This window comes from Mustela putorius, unplaced genomic scaffold (assembly GCF_011764305.1).
Source record: "Mustela putorius furo isolate JIRA1106 unplaced genomic scaffold, ASM1176430v1.1 tig00537350_pilon_pilon_pilon, whole genome shotgun sequence".
Taxonomy (NCBI): domain Eukaryota; kingdom Metazoa; phylum Chordata; class Mammalia; order Carnivora; family Mustelidae; genus Mustela; species Mustela putorius.
This window is the reverse complement of record NW_025422471.1, coordinates 6,823,166-6,846,398: the sequence shown is the minus strand read 5'-3', so window position 1 is coordinate 6,846,398 and position 23,233 is coordinate 6,823,166. Positions and strand designations below refer to the sequence as shown.

General features: G+C 35.4%; 1 pseudogene; it reads right to left on the bottom strand.

The window, feature by feature from the left end:
* Positions 1-6,279: 6,279 nt before the first annotated feature.
* The window catches only part of LOC101684870, a 52,574-nt pseudogene continuing 35,620 nt past the window's right edge, over positions 6,280-23,233 (bottom strand).

Below are 23,233 nucleotides of genomic sequence, written 5' to 3'. Positions count from 1 at the left end.
AGAGTCTCTTTACCAGTTAAAAAGCAGGTTGTGTATTTATAGCCTTCATGGTCTCAGGAAATGATTCAACCTTCTCTTGAAAGTGATGCAGTGGGAAAGAAAATTCCCCTAACAATTCTGGCATTAGATTTCTGACAGACTTGCGTTTACAGAACAGAATCATAGCTATGATTAAACAATTTCAAATGTTTTCAGACCTACAACACATTGGGTATCTTTCAGAGCCAGTTATCATGTTGTCATATTTTAAAATCAAGGGAGAAATTATGAAGCCATTCGGTATTCTCTAGAGTTTTAATTAGCCATTAGTTTATCCATTAACAAACATTTCTTGAGCATCTATAATGTCTCAAGCATTATTCTAGAGGCTTAGGATATGTGAGTACACAAAGTAGACAAAAGCCTTTTCCTTCATAAAGTATTTAGGAATTATTTACCTTTTTTTTACACGAAATAGGCAAGTAATAAAATATGTTGGAAGTTGTTAAGCGCTTTGTGAAGAAAGAGAAAAGTAGAGTAGGGTAAAAGGGAGTGGAAATGCTGGGATGCGGGAAGGGATGATGGATAAAGAGGGCGTTGCAATTTGGAATAGTGTGATCAGAACTGGGCTTATTATGAAGCTGATGATTGAGCAAAGGCTTGAAGGAAGTGAAAGAGGTAGCTGTAAGATATTAGGGGCAGAGCATTCTAACCATGAAGACAGTTCATGCAAGGGCACTGAAGTGAGAGTGCTGGCATATCCAAGAAGCCAATGTGGCTGGAGTAGAAATGGTGAGAGGAGAAGTTACTAAAATTGTGTTCAGAGTGGAAAGAGATGAATGGGCCATTGCAGGGACTTTGGCTTTTCCTAGGAATGAGATCAAGGACCATGACAAGGTTTTGAACAAAGCAGTGACATGAACGATGTGTCTCTGGAGCTGCTGTTCTGAGAATAGACAGCAGGGGGCTAGAATGCCCTTCTAGTCGGACTCAAGAGCAAGGAAGAGCAAGGGAGAGCTGTTAGTAGCTTGCTCCAGGGCAGTAACAGTGACAGTGTGCCAAGTAGTGGAATTCTGGATATATCTTGAAAGTAGCATCTACTGAATTTCTTGATAGATGATATAAGGGAAGAGATGTGTATAGTAGGCTCTTGTGAGACAGTATGCGCTCACTTGAGCCTATTGTGTCTGAGCTATATAAATTAGAACTAATCTTTACAGTATTAATGGCACCTCCGGAGTCTTAAGGCAGACTTAGACATATGGGCACCAAATCGTATGTCTATACATGTGCTTAGACCATGGACAGTAATTCAGCTATTAAATTTTGTATTACAGGGATTTTTTTTTAAGGTGAATATGGTTTTGATAGGAAATAAACTGTAGGATAATCCCAGTGACAGAGACATTTTTTTCTTTCATTTTCCTGTTTTTGCTTGTTTATTTTGAATGAATATCACATTTTACTTTAAGTTGGATACTTACTGACTGAGAACAACCATTGGTGACTTTGATTTTTGCTTCTAAGACATTTTGGTTTAAACCAATGCCTTTGAAATCTGTATATTTCAATCTTGTATATTCTCTTTTATGTTAACCCATTGAAATACTTATTTAGCAAGTTCATTTTAGAGTCCAATTAATAGTGTCTTGTGGTTTTATAATATGAAGTCTGGCTTTATGAAAAATGCTGATATATTTAATAGAAGATATTTTGTTATATGTAGTGATGCTTTTTACCAACTGTGCTGTGTTAAATCCTATCTTGAATATTAAGTATTTAGTCCACGTATTGCCACAATACACTCTAGTCCTGTAATCATTTACAGACAAATTGGGTGAAATGAATGTAATACAAATCTGACCAGCCCTGGGGGTATTAATTATATTGCAGAATGAACTCAAGCTCAGATATATGTTTCCAAATTGCCCTTTTCATGGAAAGTGATTACTCAAGATTGGAAATCATATGAAATGCTGTAGTTCATTAGATTTGTTATATTATGAAAACTGATAAAAGAAAATAAGAAAATGGATTGTTTTCCATGATTCATGGGACAATAGCACATTAATATCATTGAATTTTAAATCTTATTCTTATATGATTTAAAACTATATTTACCAGTTTAAAATTTTTTTTAATTGGTAATAAAATAGACATACAGTTAAATGCATGGATATCAATTTTATAGTTAATAAACTTTGACAATTGTAAGAACCCAAATAACCATCACCCCACCATAGACCAGCACTATCCAACAGAACTTTCTGTGATGGTGATAATGTCCTGTATCTGTGCTGCCAATGTAGTAGCCACTACACACATGTGATTTTTGAGCATTTGAGATGTAGTAGTCTGCCTCAGGAACTGAATTTTTAATATAATTTGAAGTATTTTAAATTTAATTTGTATGACCACATGTACTAGCGGTTACAGTGGTTACTAGTGGTTACGGTATGGGAATGTAGGACCCTAGATAGTTCTCAACTGGGGCTGTAGGAGAGAATTAAACCCTAAAGCTGATGGCGTATACTATTTCTAATGAATTAACTTACCTCTTGTGCATCTAGGTTGGCATTGTGCATCTCCTAATATCAGGAGAACTGGAACAATAGTCACTCAGATAATTTTATGTGAGACTTGATTCTTTCACAGCACTCAGTTGAAGAGAGTGTCTTAGAAATTTTCCCCATTTCCTTTTCCAGTCAATACCAGCCCCAAATGACAACCATAATTCTTTTATTTATCTCCATTAACTACTTTTGCCTGTTTATAGATTTTGTATAAATGGAAATAGATACTGTATTTTCTTTTGTGACAGTCTCTGTCATTCAATATAATGTTGTATCAATAGTACATTCCTCTCTCTATTGCTACATATCATGTAATACATCCATAATGTCAGCATAACAAAATATATTTATCCATTCTCCAGATGTGCCCATTTTATCAGCATAAAATTTTTCAAGCATCTTCTTATTAACCTTTCAAAGGCTGTATTATCTGTAATAATGTCTTTGTTTCATTTTTGATGTTGGTAATATACTTAATTGGTCTTGTTAGGACATTATCAATTTATTAAAGAGACAACTTTGGTGTTCTTAATTTTCTTTATCTTTTAATATTTTACTTATTTCTGCTTCTATCTTTGTTATTCCTTCCTTTTGTTTATGTTTAAAATAAAATTCATTAAAACAAACTAATTCTATTTTTTCTCCTGCCCTTTCATTTACTATATAAATTCTTAGCTATGCTTTGAAATATCAGTTCCTTCCATTTTTTAAATTGATTCTTCATATTCATCAAACATCTGGCTACTCCATGGAAGGTACTAGGTAGGATAAGCAACAGTGAACATGATAGACATAATCCTTGCCCTTTTGCATTCATAATTTTGTTGAACAGGTGGAGATCAGAAAAGAAATTGCAAGGATGGTAGTTACCATGATGGAGAACTGCAGAAAAATCTGAGAGTTTACAACAGGGGACTTACATAGATTGGGAAAATCATCCTGAGGAAATGCAGCTTGAGATGAGCATGGCTGGGAGTTAGCGTGATGAAAGAGGAGGAGAAAGGAGAACACTACAGGCAGGAGGAACAGATGGGCAAGACACTGGAGTGAGAAGGGGCATGGACGAGGAGTGAAGGAAGGCCAATGTGGATGGGATGTGGAAATGAGAAGGTGTGCAGCTTGGGATGAAGCTTGAGAAAGAGGTGGGGCAAGATCACATGGTCTTACAGTCCATGTGGATAATTTTAGATTTACCTTAATTAAGGATAATGGGGAATCACTGAAAACTTCTAAGCTGAGGAAGCACATCTGGTTTGCATTTCATCACTCTCATTCCAGTTACTGTAGATGTATGTTGAATGTAGACAGAAGGCAAATATTTATGAATAAAGGCTAAATGGGAAGCAATTGTAGGTGAGACATGATGTGATAAGGATCAGAGTATATTCAGAATTCCTTGTGCCCCAGTAACTAGTTCCTGTAAAAATGGAACTCAACGTGATGTAATACCATGATTTTTATAAAATGCTTCCTTTGAGCTGACACTCCTTTCAAGCCAGATACACTAGGCAGTCTATTTCTTTCATCTTATAAATGTTGAATATAAAGTGCTCAAATATGAGACTAACACTTTTGTTCTGTATTGTGAGAAGTCAGATGGGGGTGACTGCAAAATGTAGGTCACCTATAAAACTCAACTTTGTAAGATGACTTCTGAAATATAAAGTAGAAGAAAAATTCTGTTCTGGGTTGACAATTTAATTGCATAGTTTTTCTGACAGCTTTGCTTTTACGTGGAATTTTTGAACATTTAAAATTGAAGTGGAAAGTTTGTTGGTGTCTCAAATCTTTAATAAAAATAGTTTTTTCAAATAAGTTTTGAATGTGAATTTAAGCATTAACTTATTTTTTTAAATTGCCAAAATTCAATATTAGCACAAATTCAGTTATTCATACATATACCTAAAGTGTTGTATCTATTTCTCTCTCTCTCTGTCATCTGTTTATCTATATGCCATCTATCTTAAAAAATTATCATAAAGTTTGTCCTTAATGGTTATTTAATGATTATGCTGGCTAGAAATGAGATTTCAGCAATATATTTATATTTGAAAAGTTGTTTTTAATTTTTTATAACTTACATTAACAATTTTTAATTTTATTTATTTATTTTTTAAACAGAAAGCCTATGAGTACCATTTAAATGACTTTTTTCTTTTTGATATGAATGGGAAATTGAGAACATCTAGCTCATTCTTATTTAGGACAAAATGGGAGCTAAATAGATTATTTTCTCAGTGGGATTTATCATCTTCAGTACATTAAAGCACAAAGTAAATGGTCAATTTTGTCTAAGAATAAGTCAGCAGATTTTAATGTTATCAAGCTATCATTGATTACTCAGATTTTAAAAGATGAATAACCTTATGATCATTCCATTTTCTAGAGATTTTTAAAAAATACATTTTGAAAGGCAGATATAATTTTAAAAGATCATGCCCTCAATAAGTAAATTATGTAGTGATAGGATATTAGAAAATAGATGATGAACAAAAAGGCACATTCTAGGAGTTCAGGAGTAGAAAGAACAGAAGAGTTTTTTTTTAAAAAGATTTTATTTATTTATTTGACAGAGAGATGAAGAGAGAGCACAAGTAGGCAGAGCTATAGGCAGAGAGAGAGGAAGAAGCAGGCTCTCTGCTGAGGAGGGAGCCTGACATGGGGCTTAATCCTAGGACACTGGGATCATCACCTGAGCGGAAGGCAGCGACTTAACCAACTGAGCCACCCAGGTGCCTCAGAAGAGTTCTTTTTGGTTTGTTTTTAATATAGGAGAAAAGGGATATAGATGTATTAAAATTATTTTCATAAGTCAGAGAGAGACAAATACCATATGATTTCACTCATACGTGGAATTTAAGAAAAAAAAAAACAGATGCACACAGGGGAAGGGAAAAAAATAGAGAGGGAAGCAAACCATAAGAGACTTTTAACTATGGAGAATAGAGTTGCTGGTGGGAGGCAGTTGGGCTAAATGGGTGATGGGTATTAAGGAGGGCATTTGTATTGAGCACTGTGTGCTACGTGAAAGTAATTATTCACTAAATTCTACTCCTGAAACCAGTATTATACCACATATTAACTAACTAGAATTTAAATAAAAATTGAGGCCCCCCAAATTAATAAAGTCAATCCTCTAACTCTCTCAATTGTATTTAAGAAATAATTGTGTTTATAGAAATACCTTCAAGTTGGTTTCTATGCTTTTTGATTTTACAAACTTAATTTACTTTGTGTGGCATTCATCTAGCAAAGTACATAAATATAAACAGTAAAGTTTGACCTGTTATGTTGTGTATAGTTGCACACCTGTTTGTGTTCTAAAAAACTAAGGTTATACACCTGGGTTATTTTTTTTAACTATACATAATCATGGAAACTAAACAGGAATTAATCAACACATTTCATTAAGGCCTGATACCCGGTAAACCTTGCCTCTGGCTGGCCATGAGTCAACGACTATGAGTTAAAGACTATAAATTCTTATTACCATCTAAGTACCATTGGATGGATGTTTTTGTAAGTAGCTCAACTGCATTTTCCCAGCAATTCACTTGAACAACAAAAGTAATCTTTAAAGAATTAAATAGTAAAACATAGTATGCAATTAGAAAATAAACAAAATTATCTTTCAGGGAAAGGTTTCTGTCAGTTGAAACAGTTAACATTGGCTTCTTTCTCCCTGCTCCAAAGCAGTCTTGTCTTTCATGGGCTTCCGAGAATGTGTTTAGTCTTGAACTGTGTAGAGGTGAAACAACAAGACTACCAGCAGCACTGAGATGGCTGGGATCACCCAGTTGGTCCACCTCCTGGAATTAGAAACATGTAGTAGTGAGAGTTTCTGGAGGCTTGGTTATCCTTGATCTGTCATCTGGATGAGTGGTGTATGATTGGACATTTCTTGAGCATCTGTAATGGGCCTGACATCCTCAAAAATTTTCAGTTGCATCCTCTCCAGCTTGTTCCCTTAAGACTTCTTCCCCACCAGGGTGCTCCTCTGAAAGCTTGGTCAAATCTTACACCTTATGGTACAGGATCAGCCAAGTGCTTTTGCTGTGGTTGTGCTTCTGGATATTTTCCAGGGAGTAGTACTTGATGGTCTGGTCCAACTGCCCAGCCCTTTCAAAACACAGCCAGCCTCAGGCAGTGCAGAGACCAGGCCGCCCCCACCTGCCAACCCTGGTGCAGCAGAGTATGCATCTCAGCTAGCTGGGCCCCAGACATTCCTGGCATTGTAGCCCCACACCCAGAGCCCCATTTTCTAGAAGTTTTGCTGGTATTTTTTTTTTTTAAGATTTTATTTATTTATTTGATAGACAGAGGTCACAAGTAGGCAGCGAGGCAGGCAGAGAGAGAGAGGGAAGCAGGCTCCCCACTGAGCAGAGAGCCTGATGTGGGGCTTGATCCCAGGATTCTGGGATCATGACCCCAGCTGAAGGCAGAGGCTTGAACCCACTGAGCCACCCAGGTGCCCCTTTTGCTGGTATTTTTAAAGAACAATTCAGAAGAGCAGAATATTGACAAGTCTCATTTCAGAAGATTTTTTTGAAGATCAAATATTAAGATATTAATTGAAAATTATTTTATATTGCTTTAACATATTCAAAGTTAATGATTAGCTTACTTAAGTATTAGTGATAGTATAGCCTTTATTTTTAGCAAACACTTTGGATTTTGCATAACCCTTAATACAGAAACAAGCTACATCTTCTTTCTTTCTATGACTGTAATGTAGAATTGCATTCCTGGAGTGTGTGATTTTATGGATATTTACTAATTCAGTATTTCTTAAATGTCATCCTACCATAATACATTTTCACTAGTTCATAATACAGTAAAACAGGACACTTTCATAGTCCTACTGTTTCACAGTCCTACTTCCCCTAATTATACATTTAAGAAATAGCCTCTATTTTGAGATTGTATGATTTAAGAAATATGATTATATGATTAATGAAGTAGTCTCTATTTTGAGATTATACTCTTACTGTTATGAATTTCCATAGTCCTGTTACTTAGAAATTATGGTAATTATAGGTGGTGGTTAGCATAGATTTATAAGATATACTTATTTGACCAAATAAAATGTCTGTAACACTTGGTCAGACCTATAAATATTTAATTTTGGAATTTCACCAGTCCTTCAAACTTAGAGGATTAAGAACTACTAATTCAATTATTATGTAGTTCTTCAAAATCCTAAGCAAAGAAAAAAAATTCTAAAAAGCTCACCTAAAGGAAATCTGTGTTCACATAGTGATAAAAATGTAATCTCTTTGAAAATAAATGTTCAATTCTGATTCTAGTAATTATGAGCCCTCATTTTTATCTCCATCCTTAGGTAGAGTTGGTCCTCTGTGCTGATGTAGTTTTTAATTAACTAATTTTTAGATTTTACTTATTTGAGAGAGAGAGAGAGAAACAGTGTATGAGAGAGAGAGAGAATCAGTGTATGAGAGGGTCTGAAGGAGAAGCAGACTCCCTACTGAGTGGGGAGCCTGATGGGCTCCATTCCAGGATCCCGGGAACATAACCCAAGCTGAAGGCAGATGCTTGGGCTAAATGACAGGGCCCCCAGATGCCTCCTGATGTAGCTATTGGTCAGACTTCTGGATTTCATTTAGGTTGATCGACTTTGTTTTGAAATTTAGGTGCAGTGAATTGAACTAATGCTATTTTTCAGTCCATGGCTTATCTTTCTCATTGGTCTCTTCAAAGCTTTCTCTCTTTCCTTCTTTCTCTTTTTTCTCTCATACATCACTTTCATTTCCCCCTCTTTGAAAACTAAATTTTTTAATCTATGTATTTTAATTTTGAATATGTTCCCCCCAAAGCATATCGTCCTATATGAATATATTCTCAATGAATATAAGTAGTATTATCTTATATTTTTCATTTTCTTTCTTTTAAAATTGAGTCTTCCTTTTTGAGATTGTTCATGTTGTTAATTGTACATCTAATGTAGCTTCTAACCACTGCTTACAATTCCATAGTCTGTGACAAGAACTTAGAAGATTTCTTAAACTTAAAAACCAGGAATGAGGGGCAACTGGGTGGCTCAGTGGGTTAAAGCTTCTGCCTTTGGCTCAGGTCATGATCCCAGGGTCCTAAGATAGAGCCCCGCATCGGGTTCTCTGCTCAGCAGGGAGCCTGCCTCCTCCTCTCTCTCTGCCTGCCTTTCCCTTTCCGCCTACTTGTGATCTCTGTCTGTCAAAAAACAAAACAAAACAAAACAAAACAAAAAACTGGGAATGATAACATTGCCTGAAATTAAATATTCTGTTCAATTAGGAACTCCTTGGACAACAGTCACTGATTGGAAGTAGAAAGCTTCTTGCAAAATCCAATAATAACTGAGGTTTAATATTTAAAATATGCGACTCTTGCAAATCAACTAGAAAAATACACCCCAGGAAAAAGGTAAAAATAGATTGACACAAAACTTAAAAAGAGCAAACTTAGAAAATTAAGAGGCCTGTGACAAGGTGGTCATAATAATGAGTAACATAAGAAATGCTAATTAAAGAAACATTGAAGCTATGACTTTAAATCACTAAACTAGCAGACATTAGAAAGATGGATACTAGCAGCTGAGACCTGAAGGTGTAAAATTCTATTGCACTCCTGGTGTTTGTTAGTGGAGAACAATGTAGCATGACTTATTTAGAAGAAGCGTGAGTGTAAACTCAACCATTCTACTTCTGAGTATATATCTAAGGAGAACTGAAGGGATATTTTTTGGGGAAATGTTTGTGGAGGTGAGCTGGAAGCACCCTGGATGTCTATTATCTGGGCAGGGACTGATAAACCTGCATGTCATCACTAGGACAGTGGGTACATAAAATGTGGAGGATATGGGTGTTCAAATGTCAGCCATCATAAAAGAGTTCTCTGATATTTAAAATAGTTTGTATTTTTCTGATTTTAAATTTGAAGTCCTTTAAAGTGCTCATAGGTCACATAAGAAAATAAAAGTGCTATATGTGGGATTTAAACAAACCAAAAAGTACAAAAACCAAGCTCAAAGATGCAGAGAAGAGATTGGTGGCTGCCAGAGGCCTGAGGGTAGCAGGGGTGGGGTGGTGGCAGTGGTGAAATACGTAAAAGAGGTCAAAAAGAACGAAATTCCAGTTAAAAATAAAATATGTCGTGAGGATATAATGTACAATGTGGTGACTAAAATTAATAAAACTTTATTGTATATTTGAAAGTTGCCAATAGAGTAGATCTTAGAAGTCCTTATCACATATCCCCCAATTTTTTGTAACTACGTATGGTGGTGTATGTTAACTAGGCTTATTGTGGCGATCATTTCACAATATATACAGATATCAAATAATTATGATGTATACCTGAAAGTAATAGAATGTTATATGTCAGTTATACTTAACTTAAAAAAAAGAAAGAAAATGAAAGTGCACTTTACCAAATTTTTAATGTCTGAAGGCTACAGAGTAAGGGCGTGGTTAGGGACTCCTGTGATCTGTCCCTTATCTTCAAAAACTTTCTAAATAAAAATAAAATACATGGAACAGTACTTAATAAAGTGTAATTGTATTAAAAAGATTACAACTTAAGAATGCAGTCTCCTGCTGTATCTCTTTTAATCATCAAAACAGTCTTCCCTGTTGGTTCCATTTTCAACTCTTAGCTATTTTTAAATATTTACCTCCATATTTTAAAATTATGTAATCATACTATCCTCAATTTATGATTTTGAGATATATATTTAAACTTGAATATGCTATTTTGGTTTTTTCTTTTTCAGGCAGTTATGCTGTATTGGAACCCCGTATTCCCCATATTTCATTCTTCTTCCCCCTCCGCCACCCTGCTCCCCTTCCCAGCTATCCACCGTGGTGCCTGGTGTCTCTGATTCTCTCGTTCATCAGGTACAGAGAAGGCTGGTTTCTTAGGATGGTCAGTGGTGGTGGTTACAATTATTCACTTAGAGTTAAGGAGCTAATGGTAGGGGCCTTAATATTTAATTGTTCCTTTTTAGACTTTCCACCAAACTTCCTGTTTTCATTCACTCCTCACCAACTTGTTTAATTCTATCACCTCTGAGTTTGAACTATGAACATCATCATGGATCTGTGGAACAAATTTCTTCCAAGTATTATTTTTGGAAATCTCGGAGGTATAACAGTGACCACTTTGCTAAATGCATTACAGGTCTATTTTCTTCTTACATTGTATTTTGGGTTTGAAGATATCTCCCTGTTTTATTAAACATTGTATTTCTAATTTTTTCTACCTGTAAATTTTGGGAGATTACCTATCAAACGATAGAACAGTTTATGTAGAAATTGTACATAGGATTTTTCAAGCATGAGTCTATAGAAACTTTTTGGTCATAATCTTCTAGGATTAGGTTTCCTTAGAGAGCACTTTGTATAAATGTTCTCATAGGGCATTATTATTTCACACATACTTCCTTAGTTGCTCTTCACAACATCTCTGCTTATTAAATTCTATTACTTTCCCAGTTTGACAGATGAAGAAATAGAGACTTAGAGGTTTAGTCATCTGCCCAAGATCACAAGACTTCTAAGGGGGCAACACTAGCATTGGAACTTCTAGCTCCATAGCCCAGCCTTAAACTTCTGTGCTATCAAGAGCAAAGATGATTGTGACTTCTTGCAAAACCAGGGCCGGTGGGTAGATTCAATGAGCTACAAGGTGTATATTATGTAGCTCTCAAAAAAAAAAAAAAATTAGCTTCCTCTACTTTCATCTTTATTTTACCATTTAACATGGTATTTTTTTAAAAATACGTGTATCTTATTTCCTTAAATAGATAAACTTGTTTAGTGAGAAATTATTCACCCATTTTGTAGTCATGCTAAAGCCAAACCCATTGCTTTTTAGCTGAATATAGAAGTTACAGCTCAGTAATTACTTTTATAATACATATTTAGAGATTGTCTTTTGGTATTTAAAATGTTTCTATTAATATAGGTTATTACCCAGGTATTTTTAATATGCTTAAAATATCAATTTTGCAAAACTTTTTTACAGAGCCTGTATTTATTGGTTATTATTAGAGAGGGATAAAACAGATTTGAGTATCATTGTGAAAATTCTGAAATAAAATTAAATTTTACAAGACTCTCTGTAATTATAAAATGTAAATTAAAATAATATTTTTTAATAATTTGAAGTAAAGAAATAATAAGGTACACTTGACTGGCCTCTTAAATTTTGGGGGTGGGGTCATCATTGTCTCACAAAGGCACTTGATTATGTCTTAGGTCCAGATTACATGCTGAGTCTCTAACTTAATTTCCATGGAGATTAAAAATCCAGAGTGGGGAATTCAGTCAATAATATTGTAATAACATTACAGTAATGTATAGAATTGTTGAATCAATATGCTGTATGCCTAAAGCTAGAGAAACATTGTATGTTAATTACATTTCAATAAAGAAATTCAATCCAGAACAACATTCTTGGCCCTTCAAAATATGGTTCAGTATGCCTTTTCAATTATATTTTTACATTTTTCCCTACTTGCTATTGTTATCTTGGCTCTTTCCTCCCAAACATGTCTTCTGCTTTCTTTCTGGCTCTACTCGTGTGGATCCTCTGCTGAAATCATGTGCATCTTTCCAGGTCTTTCCCAAATTTTATCTTCTCAGTGAGGACTTTCTTAATCCTTTCGCCTATTTTCCTAATTCTTACAGTCCAGGTTGAATTGGCAGAGCCATTTTTTGTATCAATATTCCAATATTATTGTTATATATTATAGCAGTATAATTCTGATACATATTCTATTTCTTCTTCCCATCTCTCAATTTCCACCTACTCTCCTACTCCATGCTTCCAGACTCTTGAAGCAGGAGCCAAATAATAAATGAATCCTATTGGTCTTTGTGTAATAATAGTGACAGTAACTTTTATAATAATAACAAGAACAACTATAACAATGATACCGGAAATTGTTGAGTGTTTACTAGAGGTAGATGGTATAGTTTTGTTGCAAAATCATAGCTCTTTTGTCTACACAACTTAGAGTGACATAGGTATTATTTTTACCACATTTTCTAGATGGGGAAATCCAGACTTGGAGAAGTAACTTGCTCCAAGACCACACAGCTAGTGAGTGGTGGGATCAGGATTTCACTCCAAGCATTAGGATTCCAGAGCACGTGTTTTGAATCACTACCCGTAATCTCTACAGCTTTATTGCCAATAGTAGAAACTCAGTAATTTTTTTAAGTTGAATTTATATTTCCAAAGAAGTATACATTTACATGTCAAAATATGATGCAACATGGTTAGTCTATTTTACACATGTGCTTTCTTCAGAAACATGCATTGTAAAGGGTATTCACAGTGTATTACTTTTTATGGAATATTACTTTTATAAGAATGGATATAAAAACTGTAGTATAGAAGATTAGACAATATGGCTTGAAAAGCATTGAAATCATTTGACTATCATATGACTTGAAGAAATGACTTTTCAAATCTAAGTTAATAACTTTTCCCATTAAAAAGCATTGTTCTTAGAAATTATCAATGATGCATATTGTTATTGTTTATTACTGACCATTTTTGGACTTATCTTTTGCTGAACAATACAAGCTTATTTTCTTGCCTATTTACTTCAGTCCAGGGAGGGCAAATAGATTTTATCTCAAGGATCACCTGTGTTTGTTTAATTAATAGTAGCTACTTAGAACACTGAGTTAAGAAAAGAATCTTTTTTTTTTTTTTAAGATATTTTTTTATTTATTTGACAGAGAGAGAGAGTGGTCACACGTAGTCAGAGAGGCAGGCAGAGGGAGAGGAGGAAGCAGGCTGTCTGCTGAGCGGAGAGCCCGATGTGGGGCTCGATCCCAGGACCCTGAGATCATGACCTGAGCCGAAGGCAGAGGCCTTAACCCAGTAAGCCACCCAGGTGCCCCGAAAGAATCTGAATCTTTGCCCAGGGGCTCAGTTGACTGTACTATGATCAGTTAGAAATATCTGATATGAACGTAGGACTGGTACAAGCACCACCGAACCTGCCACACACTTGCCATTCCTGCTGTAGGCTGTTGTCTTTTAGTGCCCTATAGATACATGCTGGAGTGTAAATGAATTTTGGTATTAAGTAAAACATAACTGATAAGGAAATGCTTGGAATACAGACAGTGATTTGTTCTAAGCTAGGTATTTTTGAATAGGTCACACTTTATATTAATTTATAATGTATGTAAGGTATAGATTTTTAGCATTATCTCTGCTAATGTCTCTGTCATCACGATATTATGACCTATATATTCTTATTATGTATCTTGGCACTATTTTCTTATCTTTTTATTAGGCACTGTTACTGGAGAGCTTTCAGCCACTCTGGGTGATGCCAAAGATACATTTCACTAAAACAGTAATTATGCTTCTGGCTGGACCTTTGCCTGGTAAAATGGAAAACATATAAAATATGTGGTAAGTTTATTAAATTATTATCCAGCTTTTCTCCTCTCGGATTTTTTCTTTTGTACTTAGAGAATAAGGTAGTCAGTAAAGGTATTGGGTTATAGTGATGACAGTCAATGTTTGTAAATAATCTTACCTGCTGTTTCCTGGGTCCCTTTAAGTCATAATTCTTGGTTAGCTTGGTTAGTCTTTCCTACCCTCTGTCTAATAGTAGTTACACTTAAAGTCACTTTTACTTATAGACTTTGCTTTTTGTTAAGGATGTTGTCCATGTTTTGAGTTTTTTGTTTTTGTTTTATTTAAATTATATAAGAATTTCAACCTGAATGTGAAGATAAATGATTACCTCTTGTTTTTAGGAGTATCATGTGCATTGTTTATGCTTATTAAAGATTAAATCCTACCGATTCACAGACCTGTACCCCGGGGGCTAATAATATATGTTAATAATAAATAAAAATTTAAAAAATGATATAGCTAATTTGGGTTTTGTTGGAAATATACCTAAATTTTGCCACAAGTCTCTCATGACATGTTTCTCTGCCTAGAAGTTTTCATTCACATTAACACACATATTTACCTATTTGAATCCCAGTGACAGAGATTTCCATATGAAGTTCTAATAAATGATAAAAGCCTTTAGAAATATTTACCATATTAATGTCTACATGGCTTTAAGAAGCTGAAACACTATTCCTCATGATATGGGTTTGTTTTTTGCCTAGGGTAATAAAAATTTCAATAAACATTCTCTCACAGGTAACTTTTATCTTCATCCTACATTTGACTTTAATTATGTATAAAATTATATATGTGAAATTAACTTTGTAATAAAAATGTTATTCTCCTTGTGTTCAGGGTTCTTAGCTATAGGCACTTGGACTCACTCTAGCTAGTTTAAACAGAAAAGGATTTATTCAGGTTGTTAGATACCTTGTGGGATCACTGAGGGAGCTGAAGGAATAGACTTAAGAGAAGTAAACTGCTAAGGGAAACTGCTGGGATATTCTACAGGCTAAATGCCCCAGGTTTTTTGATAGATAAACTATTAAGGGCAGAAAGGGTGAAGGATGAACCTATAAATTAAAAAAATACTTAAAAGACACAGCAAAATTTTAAAAGGGGGCTAAGATTAAACTACGGTGTCTAGGGATACCTACTGTTAAAAGATAAATTGAGACATATTAAAAATTTTAAGAGTTTATTTGATCAAAAATCCATTCCAATTGGGCAGTGCCTAACTGGAAGTGGTTAGGACAAATCCATCAATAGGTGCTGGATGAGCACCTTTTATAGAGAAAAGGTGGAAGCAAAGTAAGAAAATTATTGAATGGTTACAGCTTAAAGTCTAGTTGGTTGTTTGTGACTGGCTGTCTTTAGGTTTCAATTTCATAACTGTGAGACATTTGCAGGGTTAGGCGTTTTGGTTTGCTTACATTCATAGGTCTTAGCATTAGAGTCGTTTTGATCTGATGGTCTCCTTATTTAATTAATTAATACTTAGATGATAAAAATACAATGAAATAGAGGAAGTAATTGTTATAAATGTCAGGATAATGATAATATTTAGGGGAAAGAGGGACTTGTTATGGTGATGCATCACATGAAGGGGCTTCTGAGTGGCTTGCAAAATTCTATTTTATGATCTGGGTGGTAGTTACAAGTGAGTTTATCTTAAATGTTATTCAGTTTTTCCTCTTTTCTCATATCTGTGTGTAATTTGAAAACAAAAAAATGTGAATAGAATTAGAGGGTATTTGCTAAGCGAAATAAGTCAATCAGAGGAAGATAATTACCATGTGATCTGTGTGGGATTTAAGAAACAAAACAGAGGCTCATAGGGGAAGAGAGGAAAAAACAAAACAAGATGAAATCAGAGAGGGAGACAAACCAAAAAAACTCTTTTTTTTTTTTAAGATTTTTATTTTTTTGACAGAGATTACAAATAGGCATAGGAGATAGGCAGAGAGAGAGGAGGAAGCAGGCTCCCCATTGAGCAGAGAGCCTGATGTGGGGCTCCATCCCAGGACCCTGGGACCATGACCTGAGCTGAAGGCAGAGGCTTTAGCCCACTGAGCCACCCAGGCGCCCCCCCTAAAAAACTCTTAATCTTAGAAAACAAACTGAGGGTTGGTGGAGGGATGGGGTAACTGGGTGATGGGCATGAAGGAGGGTCCATGATGTAATGAGCACTGGGTATTATATAACACTGATGAATCACTGACCTGTACTCCTGAAACTAATAAGATAGCATATGCTAATTAATTGAATTTAAAAAAGAAAAGTTAAAAAAATAGAATTCAAAATAAAAAAACATGTCAACATGTCAGTAGTATCAACTTCTTACTGGACAAAGATTACTTATTTAAACATGCTATGTTTGCATATATTATGTTTTCATTGGAAAAGTTATACTGAAGAACTTTTAAATTTGATTTGTACCTAAAAACCATTTTAACATTATTGTATACACCAATGTACTCAAATATAATGTACAAATCTGTTCAGACAAAAAGCAAATACATATATTCTTCTAGTCAAGTTTGAATCATTGAATACCCAAGTATTGAAAGTTAAAATACGTAATGAATATGATTGACTATCAAGATTATTAAAATAGACTCAAAATGGGTGAAGGACGTCAATGTGCGAAAGGAATCCATCAAAATCCTTGAGGAGAACACAGGCAGCAACCTCTTCGACCTCAGCCACAGCAACATCTTCCTAGGAACAACGCCAAAGGCAAGGGAAGCAAGGGCAAAAATGAACTATTGGGATTTCATCAAGATCAAAAGCTTTTGCACAGCAAAGGAAACAGTTAACAAAATCAAAAGACAACTGACAGAATGGGAGAAGATATTTGCAAACGACATATCAGATAAAGGACTAGTGTCCAGAATCTATAAAGAACTTAGCAAACTCAGCACCCAAAGAACAAATAATCCAATCAAGAAATGGGCAGAGGACATGAACAGACATTTCTGCAAAGAAGACATCCAGATGGCCAACAGACACATGAAAAAGTGCTACATATCACTCGGCATCAGGGAAATACAAATCAAAACCACAATGAGATATCACCTCACACCAGTGAGAATGGCTAAAATTAACAAGTCAGGAAATGATAGATGCTGGTGAGGATGCGGAGAAAGGGGAACCCTCCTACACTGTTGGTGGGAATGCAAGCTGGTGCAACCACTCTGGAAGACAGCATGGAGGTTCCTCAAAATGTTGAAAATAGAACTACCCTACGACCCAGCAATTGCACTACTGGGTATTTACCCTAAAGATACAAACGTAGTGATCCGAAGGGGCACGTGCACCCGAATGTTTATAGTAGCAATGTCTACAATAGCCAAACTATGGAAAGAACCTAGATGTTCATCAACAGATGAATGGATAAGGAAGATGTGGTGTATATACACAATGGAATACTATGCAGCCATCAAAAGAAATGAAATTTTGCCATTTGCGACAACGTGGATGGAACTAGAGGGTATCATGCTTAGCGAAATAAGTCAATCAGAGAAAGACAACTATCATATGATCTCCTGATATGAGGAAGTGGAGATGCAACATGGGGGGTTAAAGGGGTAGGAGAAGAATGAATGAAACAAGATGGGATTGGGAGGGAGACAAACCATAAGAGACTCTTAATCTCACAAAACAAACTGAGGGTTGCTGGGGGGAGGGGGGTTAGGAGAAGGGGAGTGGGGTTATGGACATTGGGGAGGGTATGTGCTATGGTGAGTGCTGCAAGTGTGTAAACCTGGCGATTCACAGGCCTGTACCCCTGGGGTAAAAAATATATGTTTATAAAAAATAAAAAATTTTAAAAAAGGATTATTTATTTTTAAGAGTGGACTAGTGGCCTGAATTCAGATACTGATTTTTTGTACCTTTTTAGGAATGGCTAGATAACTCACATTAATTGATTTAGATGTAAAATTAGACATTATAGTGAAACCATATTTTCAGTCTGTCCCAAAGTTCTTTCCTTCCTTCTCTTGTAACATGGTAACCACAGGATTTCCTTTAGGGGACTGATCCTTCTCCATTCCCATTCTGGTGAGTTTGTGATGACAGTACACTACCTCTTGCTCGAGGATCAGCCTAGGAACAGGTAGTGGCCAAGATGGACCAGAGGCCTTTTCTGGAGTTTTGTATTTTCCCTTTCAAAGAGCAGAATCTCTCCTTGCTTGTGGTCATTTGATGAGTTGGTATGTACCTAGAAAAGAGAGTTTACTAACAATCTCACAGAAGTGGTTCTGAGCCCAGGGAGAGAGGGTAGCTAGAGGGTCTGACAGTGTTATTTGAGGTCCCATTTCATATGAATCCAGATCCACTCTTACAGTTCCCAGTTACATGGACATTGCATTTGTACTTACACTAGTTTAAAGTAAGCTTCTACCATTTGTGGATTAAAGAGTTTCAACTACTTTAGGGAGCATGATAAAATATCTTTTAAAAAATTCCTTAATATTAGTTGAAAATGGCCACAGTTATCATCTTTACACACAAAAATAGGACAGAGAAAAATTATATTAATCAAGCATCTGAGTTCTAAACTACTAGCTAACCTGATTTTTTTTGGGGGGGGGTGTTCAGTCTTTTGGATTCAAGTAAACATTTAATAAAGAAATTTGTCAAATTTAGTCAGTGAACCTGGTGATTGTCTATTAAGCTATCCTGAAATATCTCCTTCTCTTTAGCACTTCTTACACATTCACTTAAAAAAAATATATATATATATTTATACATATAATCATATACATATTTGCTTATCTATCTATCTCACATCACCTACCATGTACAGAGATTTGCTAATGACAGAAAGAAAGGAGGTTTTACCTTGAAGTTAATCACATATTTTCATCTTTCAGATTTGGAAATTAAGCATGTTTAATTCTCAAAAAGGAAAAAAAAAGTTACTGCATCTGAGGGGTCCATCCATATATAGACCTGATTTTAATGATGAGATTCTGGACTTTGAGCGTTGACCATTGACCATAGTTGAGCTTCTTTTCATATGCCTATCTGCCATCTGTATATTTTCTCTAGTTAGATCCTCTGCCTAATTTTTTAATTGGGTTATTTACTTATTGTTGAGTTTTATGTCTTTTGCTCAGCCTTAAAGCTTTCTTAACAAGGAGTCTGAATGTAGGAAGGGTAAAAAGAGAAGTAAATGAACAGGAAGTTGATCTAACAAATATTTTTTTGAGTGGTTGGTTTTGTTTTCTTGTATGCATCTTAAGAATCAAACATAGGAGAAAGTACCCTGGAGCAGAATAGAGGATATTAGAAAACAAGGGGTGGGGCCTGCTTTAGATCCTGCTTCCAAATCATAGTTTATTTTTGGCACCTTTCATGTACCCCAAAAGTGGGACAGAGAGGTTGGGAGTCAGTGTTGGAAAAGCACCCTCTCTTTCTGAGGTTATAAGAGAAGTGAATGGTAAAGCAAAGTAATCAAATAGAGAACCTGATACTGAAAGTATAACCAAGCCAAAATCAGTTTGCTTCTTGGTGAGTGAGATACACTGGGTAGAGTTGTCCCACAAAGTCAACCATATTGAATAAGGCAAATAAGGTGATCACTGGGAATAGCTTCCAACACAGTGACTCCCTGGGGGAGGATGAATGAGTACCTTTTGTGTAGGGTAAAGATAAAGATAAATTTTTAGATATGGAAACCTTGGCATGGTACGTAGAGGGGGGCATGAGGTCACGCATGTACCTTAGGGAAACAGACCTAGATGTACAATGTATGCTATGTAAATGAGGATAAGGCTCCTCCTTGGGCAGGGTTTAGTATTAGAATGAGGTAAAGGTAATGGTTGATCATTCCAGAGGTCACGCACGCCATTGTTCATCAGTACAGGCATGAGTGGGAGGTTTAGCTCAAATGGTCTGGGTGGTCTGTGCCAGAAGGAGGTCTCGTCAGGGCAGTCACTTTCACCTGAGGGGTGGTTTCAGGTGTCACTTGTCTGAATTAAGAAGTAAGCCAGAAAATAAGAGCTTAAGGGAAAATATAAGACAAAGATTAGTGAGTAGAAGAATGTGGACAGTAAAGGTCAGGTTTTGGGGTCTAGCTGGTGACAAAGGTAGCTGAGGAGGAAATGCTTCCTGGAGGACAGAGATAACCACAACAATCTGAGGTTGCTGATGACAGGAAATTAATTCAGAACTTGGGTTAAAACATCTGGTTTTAATCCCTGCTGCTTCCACCAGTATCAGGGTCAGCAACCACTTCAACTCCCAACCCCTAGAACAGAAGAGCTTCTGAGAACTTTTCCAAGTCATAGGATTTCTTGCCTAATCAAGCCAATCAGGTGAAGTTGCAGCAAACATCATTTCTGAACCAGTTCTAACAGTTTACTCCTCCTCCTCCTCCTCCTCCTCCTCCTCCTTCTTCTTCTTTTTAAATCCTGTCAAAAGCAAAGATCTGTTGTTTCTCTCTTGAAAACCTAGAAAATGCTCTTCACCTTTTTGGATCTGTGACCTATACTGAAATGTTATGCTGAGCTAAAAACCATTAAGGTTTAGATAATGTTTTAAATGTTTTTAAGTAATGGTCAAGATGAAAGGTGCCAATATAAAATATTTTTAAGAAAAACATTCTTGTGTTTGATAAGAAATACAGTGTAATATTTATAAAGAATATAGTCTATCCAAATTTTATTTTTTAGGGTGTTTTCATCATACAAAGCAAAATATAAATTATAGGTAACCGATCCCATGATATATGCTATATGCAATAAGGAATATGGTATATCCAAATTTTATTTTGGGGGATAAATATGTCAGAATATATGTATTCATAACATGTCTTCTATTCTGCTCTATTTTGTCTCTTAACTCTAAAATAAGCTGTATTCCTTATTGCATATAGACCTGTAGCATAATATCTACTACCTATAATGCAAATGTACTTTGTATGAAGAAAAAAATGCCCATAGGAATAGTATTTTTATTGTCCTGGGCAATAATAACACTTAATAAAGTTTTATTCCTGAATTTTGGTCTTATCTCTTAGCTTAGTTTTCTCTGACTTTTAACCTTTCATGTTAACAATTTTTTATCTTATTTTTTTTAAAGAATGTATTTATTTATTTGACAGAAAGAGAGATCACAAGTAGGCAGAAAAACAGGCAGAGAGAGGGAGAAGCAAGCAGAGAGAGGGGGAAGCAGCTCCCTGCTGCGCGGAGAGCCAGATGTGGAGCTTGATCCCAGGACCCTGAGATCATGACCTGAGCCAAAGGCAGAGTCTTAATGCACTGAGCCACCCAGGTGCCCCCAGTTTTTTATCTTAAAAAATGAGGCTATCTTCCTGTCTTCCATATACCATATACAATAATCTTGGATTAAAAATAGTATTATAGGATGCTTTCATCTCTCTCTGAGGAAAGATTTCATTTTAAATGAAAGTCTGTATAGGGCCATAATTTGAGTCATAGACTTTCTGGTCCACAATAGAGTAAGATGGCATTTTTACATAAATTCTCCCGGATATTTTACAGCAGGGGATTCTGAGATGATTTCTACCTTGTCAGAGAATTCTAATGAAATTGATTTATTGGGAATTTTTATAAAATTTTATTTTTTCTAAGTAATTTTTGTTGAGTAGTATAAAATTCCTTATGTTTCAGGTCTCAAAAATATTTTAGATAGAAAATATGAGGTTACCATGTTGACATAAAAAAAACCAAAAGGGCATTTCTAGTTTCCATTGTGTCAAGTGGGTGACCTTTTGAATCTGAACTAAAACAAATTGGCAATGACAGCTTCAGATTTTCACTGATCTCTCTTGAAAAACATTATTGCAAATTGTATCTTAGCAGAAGTGCTTTTAAAAAAAATAATGAATTATTCATGAAAAATCACTTCATCTCATAGTGCACCTGCTGAGAAGGTTTTGCATTGCCTATTAAAAGTGTATGCAAAAGCTGTGCAATTAAACCTTCAATATCAGATTTATTTTGCTTTGCTAATACCCTGTAATGCATCATAGGAAGAGCAAGACAAACATGTATTTGAATTCATAGATCATTAAAAAAATAATTAGTGTTTGAAAAGGTCACAGAAAAGATCAAAGGAAGACTTGTGGTGGCATTTAACCAGAGTTTGAAATGGGGAGGACATACCTTTTTCTTTTGATACATACTCTTGTCCATTGCATTTGTACTCTTAATAGTATTTAGATTTAGTTCAGACCACTGCACCCAAATTTTGCAGCACTTACACTGATGATGACCCACAGAAGCTATCACAGAAGACAGGAAGACTACCTCATTAGTTGATCAAAAAGGCAGAAGAAAAATCTCATGAGCAGGAGTTTAAAAACTCAACCATAACATGGAGGACATTAGGAGAAGGAAAGGAAAAGTGAAGTGGGGGAAATCGGAGGGGGAGTTGAAACATGAGAGACTGTGGATTCTGAGAAATAAATGGAGGGTTTTGGAGGGGAGGGAGATGTGTGAACCTGGTGGTGGGAATTAAGGAGGGCACGTATTCATGGAGCACTGGGTATGGTGCATAAGCAATGAATCTTGGAACACTGAGAAAATGAAATAAAATTAAAAAAAAATAAAATGATTGGAATCCTCCCACTTAAAAAATAAAAAAAATAAAAACTCAACAATTTTGTACAGAAAACTTGGGCATCCTCAAAAGACCTTTTAGCTTAAAAATCAAAGCAGTTTTTAAAATTTTTTTATATGAGACTTGTCCCTGGATTTTAGAATTGTTAGAGAAAAATTCTAAGAGAAATTTTAAATTGCCACACTATGGAGTATGAGAATTAACCAAGTATGACGTAAACTGAGAAAACAGGGAAGATAATCTGGAAAAATATCCATGTTTTTAGATATCTTTGTACAAATGCATGAAATTATAGTTGTGATAAAACTCTGATTTTTATAAAAAAAGAAATGTAAGCTCATAATTATTTAAGTTGTTATAGGATGAGAGATATAAGAGTAAATAAGTATGATGGAAAAAAAAAATCAAAGCAGTTAAAGTCCAGGTGAAGTTTTACTATAAAACATGTTCCCACAAAATATTTCTAATCCATAAATATACTTCCATTTTGCAGTAGGTAATACATATACTCAAAAATTGCATATTTCTTGGGGTGCTTGGTGGCTCAGTGGGTTAAATAAAGTCTCTGCCTTTGGCTCAGGTCATGATCCCAGGGTCCTGGCATTAAGCCCCGAATCAGGCTCTCTGCTCAGCAGGGAGCCTGCTTCCTCCTCTCT